The sequence below is a fragment of the Urocitellus parryii genome, chromosome 4 (genome assembly GCF_045843805.1).
Source record: "Urocitellus parryii isolate mUroPar1 chromosome 4, mUroPar1.hap1, whole genome shotgun sequence".
Classification (NCBI taxonomy): domain Eukaryota; kingdom Metazoa; phylum Chordata; class Mammalia; order Rodentia; family Sciuridae; genus Urocitellus; species Urocitellus parryii.
In genome coordinates, this window is record NC_135534.1 from 12,530,857 (window position 1) to 12,540,630 (window position 9,774).

The following is a 9,774-nucleotide window of genomic DNA, read 5'->3' on the forward strand; positions in this document are numbered from 1 at the left end:
GAGGGTGTGTTTCAATAAAGCTTTATATACAGGAACAGGAGGTGTTCTGGATTTGCCCCCCAAATCTTCCTGTGGCAGTCCTGGACTATCATAGGTCCTCCTGCTCCCCGGAATGTTCCAGGTGTGGGCAAAGCAACCAGGAATAGCCCTGGCTCTTCCCAAAGGGAAGGATGGAGAGGCCTGGGGCTCGGGGTCTGCAGGGTGGGATGGCTTGGCAGCACCTTCAGACATTGATGAGCCCACTTGACTCTCATGGGAGCCCCCCGGGAGGGGCTCAGGTCCAGGGCCTGAGAAGCAGACCAGGGGGAGCAGCGTCCTGAGGCCCGAGGGGGGAAAGGTCTGCTCATGTGAGACAATGAAGAGGAGCCTGGGGAAGCCGGGCAGAGCCAGGAGACGGTGCTTTAAGGAGACAGAGCTTTGGTGGGTCACATGCAGTTGAGGGCCAGTGAGATAAGGTTGGAAACTTGCCCTCTGGAGTCCTGGTGCAGGTCCTGCCTGTGGTCCCAGCTGGCTGATGACCCTGGGGACATCTCTGCCCCCTTACCTCTGTGCATTCTCTGCCCAGGTGTGGAGTGGGCCACAGATTCTCAAAGACACTGAGTGTGCTGTTCTGCAGTTCTGGAGGGGAGGGGAGGGGCCAGAATCCTGCAGATGGATGGCTTTTGGGAAGGTGCAGAGAGACCAGAGTCTCCTCATACACAGGACGGGCGCCTGTCACTCTACGTTGATGAGGGGTCCCTGGAGGGAGCTGGGAATAGAACAATGGTAGTAGGTGGTAGGACACACAAGAAGCATGTTCCAAAGCCCCACGGTGGTTTCAGCGAGTCATTGGGTCATGCCTGGTACCCCTGTCCAGAGAAGCCCCAGCTGCTTTCTCCAAGAACCAGGCTCCAGAGGTGAGCCCTGTTGGCAGAACCTCAGTGACGTCTAGGTCCAAACTGTGTGGAAGGAGGCTTTGGGGACACAGTCAGGGGTCAGGGCCTAGGGCTAGGGTTCTGTAGAAGGAGATGGTGTGGAACCTGATGGAGCCCTTCAGGCAGCAATGAGGAAGGATGTGGAGAGAGAGGTGAGGGGACGTGGTTGCCCAGCCCTCAGAGAATGGCCTGAGACGTGGCCCCTCTTAGGAGCTCAGTGTATTCCTATCCTGGTTTGCAGAACAATCCAAGTAGGGCTGGTCTAGAACGAGGAAATGATGTGCCCCCTATTTCCTTTATCAAGATCTACTTTTAGTGTCTGGGATTTCCTATTTCCAGGAATTGAAAAACCCCTTGAGGCAAAGGGACAATTTCAAAGGAGCCTCTGTTCTTGGAATCACCCGGTGCCTGGCGCGCTGTGTCCCCTCTGACCTGCCACGGTGCTGTCACGGTTCTCCATGGCGTTTCGTGTTTCGTTTACAGGTGAACGTGAATGTCAGAAATGACTTTGGAGGAGGCCGGCCCTACTCCAAGTCCTCTAGACGCAAGAAGTGACATCCACGATGCAGATCAGCAAAATGGAAGATTCTAGAAGAATCTTTCACTGCAACAAAAAGAAGACCACTCCCCGTTCTCTGCTTTCATAATCTGATTCCTTCCTTTCCAGACAAGCTGAGGGCAAAGTCTCCCCCTGTACTTCACCCTGCACTGCACCCTTCAATTCCAGAAGGGACCACTGTCTTCCACAAGGGTCCCCATGGTTGGCAGCACCATTTGCCATGATGTCCTCCTTACAGCAGAGCCCGTGTGGCTGCCAGGCCCTTCAAACTTCACAACTATTAGCTGATCTCTCCTTTCTCCAAAGGTGGCCTCTCTCTGGCCTTTTATTACGCTAATAAAAACTTGACTAATAGGCATGGTGGATGCTCTTGTGTGTTCTTGAGGCCAGAGGTCCCTGGAGGTCAAGGACCATGTTGGTCATGATGTTTACCCACTTCCTGCCTTGAATCGACCTTGAAGAGTCTGAAATCAGTTCTCCGTATGCTGTGACCACTGATGCCAGAATGACACATCAAACGGACAGATGCTCAATCCAAATTTATTAATGAACGGATGATTGAAAGAAGAAGACGGGTGCCTGGATATTTTCCTCCTCACCTATAAACCCCAGGCAGAGAAGTGCAGGTGGTGGTTTGCGAGAAGCCTGCGAGAGGATGTCCACGCACAAGCACACAGGAGCCGGCGCCTCAGGGAGGAGCCTGGTGCTAAAATACATGGAAAAGCCCTCTGCCTTTCAGAAGAAGAGCAGGAGGCAGCAGGCTGAATTGAAGGGTGCAGCGCAGGGGGTGAGCAGACAAGCCTTGAGCTTGTCTGGAAAGGAAGGAATCAGATTATGAAAGCAGAGAAGGGGGGTGGTCCTCTGATCTGCAGGCTGGATCTCACTTCTTTCGACTAGGGGGCTTGGAGCAGGGCCTGCCTCCTCCAAAGTAATTGTTGACATCCACCTTCACCTGGAAAACACAATGAGATGAAAGGAGACCGGCAGGTGCTCGGCCCTTGGGCCACCAGAGCCCTCCAGCCCCTGGGCATGGAGTGAGGCACTGAAGACCCTCTAGCGTTCACCCAGCTGGGGTCTCTCCACCCACTCAGGAGGCCCACCACTCACCTGAATGTGAGCATTTATGGTCGCAAAGACTGTGATAACAGCACAGATGGCGACCATCCCTCCGCAAATCATCATCCCAGAGATCTGGAAGCAGACGGGAGGAGAGGCCGTGAGGGCAGCTCTGGGACCCACACATCTCAGCTGGAGTCGGGTCTCAGGATGGACCATCCCTGGCTCCTGTGAAATCCCCGTCCCCTCCCAGGCTCAGGGGAGAATGTCTCCTGGGGCTTCTGAGGCCAAGGGGGGGAAAGAGTTGCTCTCTGACCCCTCAAGGCCGGGCTACTGCAAGGAGAGGATGTGGCTGCTGGGCCAACACCTGGACGGTGGCTTCAGGTGACGGGGGAGGTCTCGGGGAGCAAGACAGTGACCAGCTAGACTGTCCTGTGTGGGCAGTGAACAGGGCCCTGAGGGTTTGGACCAGTGACAGCGAGGACATGGAGGTGGCGAGAGCAGAGGTGGCACCCAGCAGCGTGGGCGGGCGGAGCTGCAGAAACAGGCTGCTGGGGGGACTGAGGCACAGAGCAGGGGCGGCTGGTGATCAGGGCTGGGCAGATTCTGCCTCTGATGGCAACCTCCCCTCACTCTGAACCTTCAGGGAAAGTGGGCCCCTGAGACAACCTCGAGGTGGGTGACAGTGGCGTTTTGTTGGGGAAGTGATTAGGACCACCACTCTGCCTTTGGAAAAGAGCCAGTGAAGTGATCCCCATCTGAAGTCACTGAGCAGCAGCAGGAGGAGCCAGGGAAATAGAAGCACTCTGCCTGTGGTTCCCGGGGGCCCAGCAGCTCGGGGTCCCCACAGCCCTGGGAAGAGAGTTTGATTGGAATCCATTTTCCTCAGAGAGACCAAGGAATGGTCCCAGTTGTCATTTGGGTACCCCTTATATGAGGTAATAAGTAGGAGAGAAGCTCTGTGTGGCCCAGGGCAGGTGCCAGTCCAGCGTCCCCGATGGCAATGACACCCAGTGGCATTTCCAACAGCCAGGAGCTCAGGAGTGTCCAGCAGGCAGAGCTGGAGCAATAGAGGCATCTGTGGGGTACAGATGGGCAGGAAGAGCACACAGGAGGCCAGTCTATGAGGGAGACGGGCACAGATGCGGATCATTGTAACTCAGAGCTGACAGAAAGGGGCATAAAGGAGAGGGAGGGAAAGCAACCTCAGGGCGCTGGGAAAGGCAGGCGAAGCGTCTAAATCAAGCAAGAAGGCTCACAGCAGAAGGAAGGACCCTTGTCAATGATGCAGGTGTTTTACAAATAGTTCTAAAAACAAAATTCTTCTATTCGTAAAGGCTTCCTTGGGAATGGGGTCCCTCACGCCCTTTGAGCTTTCTTATTGGATGGGAAATAATCCATGCCCGACCCACAGTCCCAGAGCCCCCATCCTTGGGTGTCCCTGGGCACAGCTGTCCTGCAGTGCACCCTGTGCTCAGATGGGACAACCTGGTGAAAGGTGGGACTGGGGAATGCTCTCTTTCCAAGGTCAGGCATGGGCAGAAGTGGCATTAGAAGCCACTTTTCTGATTCCAAACTTCCTGCTCTGTGCCTCGTGGCCCTGACCCATGCAGGGACTTTGCCTGTCCCCAGCCTCCCCCGCTTTCTTCTCCTCAAGTAGTGCTGGCTGCAGCATTTCTCCCCCTGGGCAGCTGGGCAGCCCTGGTGGGTCCCCTCCCAGCAGGGAAGTCCCAGTAGTCTCCTGTGCCCCACTCTCTCTGGAAATGGGAGTCACTGAGTCAGGGTGAGCGGGAGAGTGTGAAGGAGGAGCCTGTGGGGCTCAGTGGGACAGAGCCAGGCCCCTGGTGGGTGTTTAGACCTTGACCCTGGGAGCCATGGTCTGTTTCTGGAATGGGAGGAGCTCCAAGCTCTTGTTCCTGAGAAATGACAGGGACTTGGTTGGTTGGTTCTCTGTGGAGGAGGAACATTGGAGGGAGACTGTCACCAGGTGACCTTCTGGTTGAATACAAATTGCAGCTAATGTCCTCCCTGTACTAGGGACACACTGGAGTTGGCAGGAGCATTCGACCATTTGATGATGTGGATTAGGAGGCATCACACCTGTGCCAGGCCTGGCCCTAGGAATCTGAGCTAGGACCGCGTAGGAAACAGGAGACTCCTCTGCCCTGAGGAAGTCAGTCCCAGTGAGAGGAGGCAGGAGGTGAGCAGGATGTAAGTCCACGGGGTTGGGTGTGAGAAGACACTTAAAGATGGGTAAGAAAAAAAAAAAAACACCCCCACAACAAACAAACAAAAAACAGAGGAGAGCAGGGTGCTGGGTGGATGCTGGGGATTTTAGGCACAGTTGTCAGAGTTTGCTGAGAAGGCAAGTACTCAGGAAGGACGTGGAGGAGGGAGGGCGGCAGACCTGGTGGACCTGGGGGAAGAGCCTGCCCGTCACAGGGAACATTCCAGGCCTGGAGGTGGAGAGATGCCCCGGATGTTGAGAAACCTCAGGGGGTGAAAGCTGCATAAGTGGATCAAGCCAGAGGATGGCAGTGGTGTCCAGGGCTGGAGGGCTCTGGGTGGCCAGAGTCTTCCGATTTGGTGAGGAGGTTGGCTGTGTTTTCTGAGGAAATTAGCACAGTGGAAGGTTCTGAGTGAGTGGAGAGTTGTTATGATCTTGTGTGTCCAAGTGTTCCTGGTGGGTGCTGAGAGGAGGCCAGGACAGAGGGAGGAGCAGGCGAGACTGTTTCAGTGAGTGACATGAGACTTGTCAGGGCATCGGCCAGCATGACCATGAAGAAAGTGTGTGTGTGTGGGAAACGGCTGGATTCTGGGTGCATTTTGATAGATTTTGACGGATGCACCAACAAGATTCCCTGAGTTTGTGTGTGTGTGTGTGTGTGTGTGTGTGTGTGTGTGTGTGAGAGAGAGAGAGAGAGAGAGAGAGAGAGATAGGGAGGTGTCAAGATTGCAAGCCTTGTCCCCAGCAACCCAGGGCATGACATTGCCTTTGATTGGTTTGAGGGAAACTGAGTAGAGAAGGTTTGGGGAGTGAACCCTGGAGATCAGATCTGCACAGGGGGATTCTGGGCAGAGGAGTTGAGTCCGACTGGAGTGTGGGGAGGATTCAGCTGGAGCCGTGCATTGGGATATCACTGTCACGGGAAGATTGTTCAAGTCCCCACACTGGATGGGAGGGACGAGGCAGTGAGTAGAGAGAAAAAAGGAGATGACCCAGTGGAGCCCAGGGACTGGAGAGGAGGGCCAGAAAAGATGGAGCAGAGAGCAGGGGCCAGGGTGGGTGTGGAAGCCACATGAGGTCCTCAAGAGAGGAGTTGACTGGGACCTGGAGCAGAGCAGGTGTTGGGGAAGAAGTGAGGAAGTCTGATTTGGTCCCAAAAGGCTAGTGTGAGGCTCCCTGGCCAGGGCTTCCAGGGGCTATGTTTTGCTTTCAGTAGGTAGCCAAGGTCAGGAATGGGCTGTTAAGGTCAGTGCGCAGTCAAGGTCATAAACATTTACTTGTGAGCCGGCGCCCCCTAATGGAACCTGTCAGCAGGGCATGTTCTCTGGACTGTGTACAATATATAAAGGGTCTATGGAAATGGTCAGGGAGCTGGATGGGGGCTGCCGACAAATAAATGATGACCACCATTCCCAGCATGCCTTGGATCTTCATTCAACTGCCAGAGCCCCAGACCTGCTTCCTGGCCTGAGTCTCACCCTTTGCCCAACAATCAGGTTCAAGATGAAATAGGAGAGGAGAGAACTGGGTAGACAGTTCTTTTGAACATTTCTTTTCTTCTTCAAAGAGGATTTAGAAAAAAAGGATGGTAAATGACAGAGGGGATAGAGAATGTGGTTAGCTGGCTTTTTGAGATGGAGAAGCACAGCATACCTCTCTGCTGGCGGGAAAGCTCTGGTGAGTGGGGCAGGTGGACAATGTGGAGAAGAGGCTGGGGGTGGGGAGGAGAGCTCGAGTAGATGGGAGAAGATGTGGGAGCTGTGCAGGTAGAGAGACTGAAGTAACAGGGACATCAGGGGCCCACATATAGACACACCTTCTAGAATAAGGACCCAGGTCCTTTCACACTCTCATACTCCCCCCCCCCCCAACAGCCCAAACCTATAACCAAGCCCTGTGGACACAGAGGGAGACACATACTCTGCCAAGAACTCACTGTCTCCCACAGAAAACTGAGTTTTGTAAGAGCAGGTGTTTTTTTTTTTTTAGGGGTATACTGGGGATTGAACTCAGGGGCATTCGACAACTGAGCCACAATAGCCACAGCCCTATTTTACATTTTATTTAGAGACAAGGTCTCATTGAGTTGCTTAGTACCTCACTTTTGCTGAGGCTGGCTTTAAACCCACGACCCTCCTGTCTCAGCCTCCCGAGCTGCTGGGATTACAGGCGTGTGCCATGGTGTCCGTCAGTTTTGTACAATTAGAATGCGTGCACAAGCTTTCAAAATTGAGGCTGGTGCTCAGTCTTTCTGACACCAGTAACCCGGACCGAGCCCTTCCAATGGGCAGTGGACCCGGTGTGGATTTCCCCTTAAAATTCAAGAGGCACTTACCATAGCCATCCTGAGGTGTTGGCTGTGTGTCAGGCGCCTGCTGATCTGCCTGGCCTTTGGTGTGCTTGCAAAATATGAATTGATAAAGATATCAGTTCAAAATAAGACCAAATCTTTAAAAAGCTCACCTAAGTAAGTAGCAACTCATGAACTGTGAAATACCAAGTTCAACACAGCAGAGTGTTCCGGCGAGGAATGGCCAAGAGGAAGTGTGGAGACAGAGGACCCTTTCACATCAGGGTAAATGCGAAAGCGAAATGAAGACACTACCTGTCTGGCTGCACTAACACCACTGCCTTTTTTGGAAAGTCCCTAGTTTTATGTTTGACTTTGTGGCTGTGATTGCCCAGGAAGTTTTCTCCTAACAGAGCAGTTCATAAAAACAACCCAAGTTCAATTTCACTTACATTTCCAGCTTATGAAAGGTTAAGGCCTCTAGGCCTGATTGTCTTTGTTTACTCCAGAATTCTCCTGGATGATCTGTTTGAGTTTTGTTTTAACCACGTGACTTCTGAGAATTTCACTGTTAGTTCCATTCTGCTGCTCAGTCCTTTAGAGACCCACCAAGCACTGACCAAAACCAAAGCCTGAGAAACAGACATTGTCACGGGTGATTCCTTTCTCAGGAGAGTTCAGGGTTATGAGTGAAGGAGGAGAATGGCTTTTGCACGTTCTTGGAAGGTGGTCTGGGCTAGACAGGTCACCTCGTCAAGAAGTTACTTCTGTATAAAATTAATAAAACAGTTATTATAAAATTAATAAGAGAGTTATTACAAGAAAAATGAGGTTGAAAGAGAGCAGCCAGGAAGTTTTGGGAACTGGATCGTTCTCATCTCTGCTGTTCCAATCAGTGCTGTGGTTGTTTAACCCTATCACTTACCAGTCCCGATTGATTGACACAGAAGCAACATTTTTCCCCTGAGGAACAGTAAAAGGCCACCTCTTTCAACAGTGAAGAGATCTAGGCCTCAATGATTCTGCAGGATGACAGATGCCAGGGAATCTAATTGATTTTGTAAAGTCAATACTGAATTGGTGACCTGTTGGATATCTTCAATAATCTGCACTGACAATTTTTTCCTTTTTTTATTATTAATTTTTTTAAATTCTAATTTGTCACATATGATGGCAGAATGCAATTCATTTCATATTACACATATAGGGCACAATTTTTGAAGTCACTGAATGTACATAAAGTATTTTCACAACATTCCTGTCTTCATACATGTACTTAGGGTAATGATGTCTAACTTAGTTCACCATCATTCTTACCCCCTTGCCTCCTCCTTTCCCCTCCCTCCCCTTTGCCCTACCCAAAGTTCCTCCATTCTTCCTACGCTTCCCCCTCTTCCCCATTATGAGTCAGCATCATCATATCAAAGAAAACCTTCAGCCTTTGTTTTTTTGGGATTGGCTTGCTTCACTTAGCATTATATTCTCCAACTCCATCCATTTACCTGCAAATGCCATGATTTTATTCTTCTTTAATGCTGAGTAATGTTCCATTGTATATATACCAAAGTTTCCCTATCCATTCATCTACTGAAGGGCATCTAGGTTGGTTCCATAATTTAGCTATGGTGAATTGTGCTACTATAAACATCGATATGCCTGTGTCCCTGTAGTATGCTGTTTTTAAGTCCTTTGTGTATAAACTGAGGAGTGGGATAGCTGCATCAAATGGTGGTTCCATTCCCAGTTTTCCAAGGAATCTCCATACTGCTTTCCAGATTGGCTGCACCAATTTGTAGTCCCACCAGCAATGTATGAGTGTGCCTTTTCCCCACATCCTCACCAAAACTTATGGTTGTTTGTATGCATAATAGCTGCCATTATGACTGGAGTGAGATGAAATCTTAGGATAATTTTGATTTGCATTTCTGTATTTGCTAGAGATGTTGAACATTTTTTCATATGTTTGTTGATTGATTAGTATCCTCTTCTGAGAAGTGTCTGTTCAGTTCCTTGGTCTATTTATTGATTGTGCTATTTTTTTTGGTGTTAAGGTTTTTGAGTAATATGTATATATATATATATATAATCTCCTAGAGATTAGTGCTTTGTCTGATGTGCCTGTGCCAAAGATTTGCTCCCATTCTGTAGGCTCTCTATTTACCTCACTGATTGTTTCTTTTGCTGAGAAGAAGCTTTTTAGTTTGAATCCATCTCATTTATTGATTCTTTGTTTTAATTCTTGTGCTATAGTAGTCTTATTAAGGAAGTTGGGGCCTCATCTGACATGATGGAGATTTGGGCCTACTTTTTCTTCCATTAGGTGACATTTTTTTATAGTAACAAATAGACATTCCTAATCTCACTGTTCCTGTGCCAATCCCAGCAGATATCTCTAGACCTATGAGTAAAGGAATAAACCAAAGGGCTCTCTTGTTTCTGGTGTGTGCTGTTATTGGCATAGGCAAACTTTGGTTGTTAGGTAAAACATCACTTTAAGGAGTAAGAAAGACCAAGGTACAGAGGCCAGTACAATTTTTGGTAGGCAGGGAAACTATGAGCCTCACAAAGGAAAAATGCCTCAGAATTTGGGGGACTCCAGGGCTGTGGGGCTGATACAAATGCATGTCTTAAGTTCTATTAAAAGAGCTATTGTCTTTTTTTTAAATGCCCCAAAATGGCTGTACTTTGGTTATAACTGTTTTTGCAAGGTGTTCAAGACCAAGTAGTT

The 9,774-nt window shown here is 50.2% G+C and overlaps 1 long non-coding RNA gene across 1 annotated transcript; it reads right to left on the bottom strand.

The window, feature by feature from the left end:
- Positions 1 to 2,023: 2,023 nt before the first annotated feature.
- On the bottom strand, positions 2,024 to 7,362 carry LOC113195919 (uncharacterized). The gene is made up of 4 exons (XR_003302482.2): positions 7,254 to 7,362; positions 7,092 to 7,155; positions 2,581 to 2,664; positions 2,024 to 2,425 (listed from the first exon to the last, which is right to left on the bottom strand). It is a non-coding gene; the product is annotated as an uncharacterized LOC113195919 (long non-coding RNA).
- Positions 7,363 to 9,774: the final 2,412 nt, after the last annotated feature.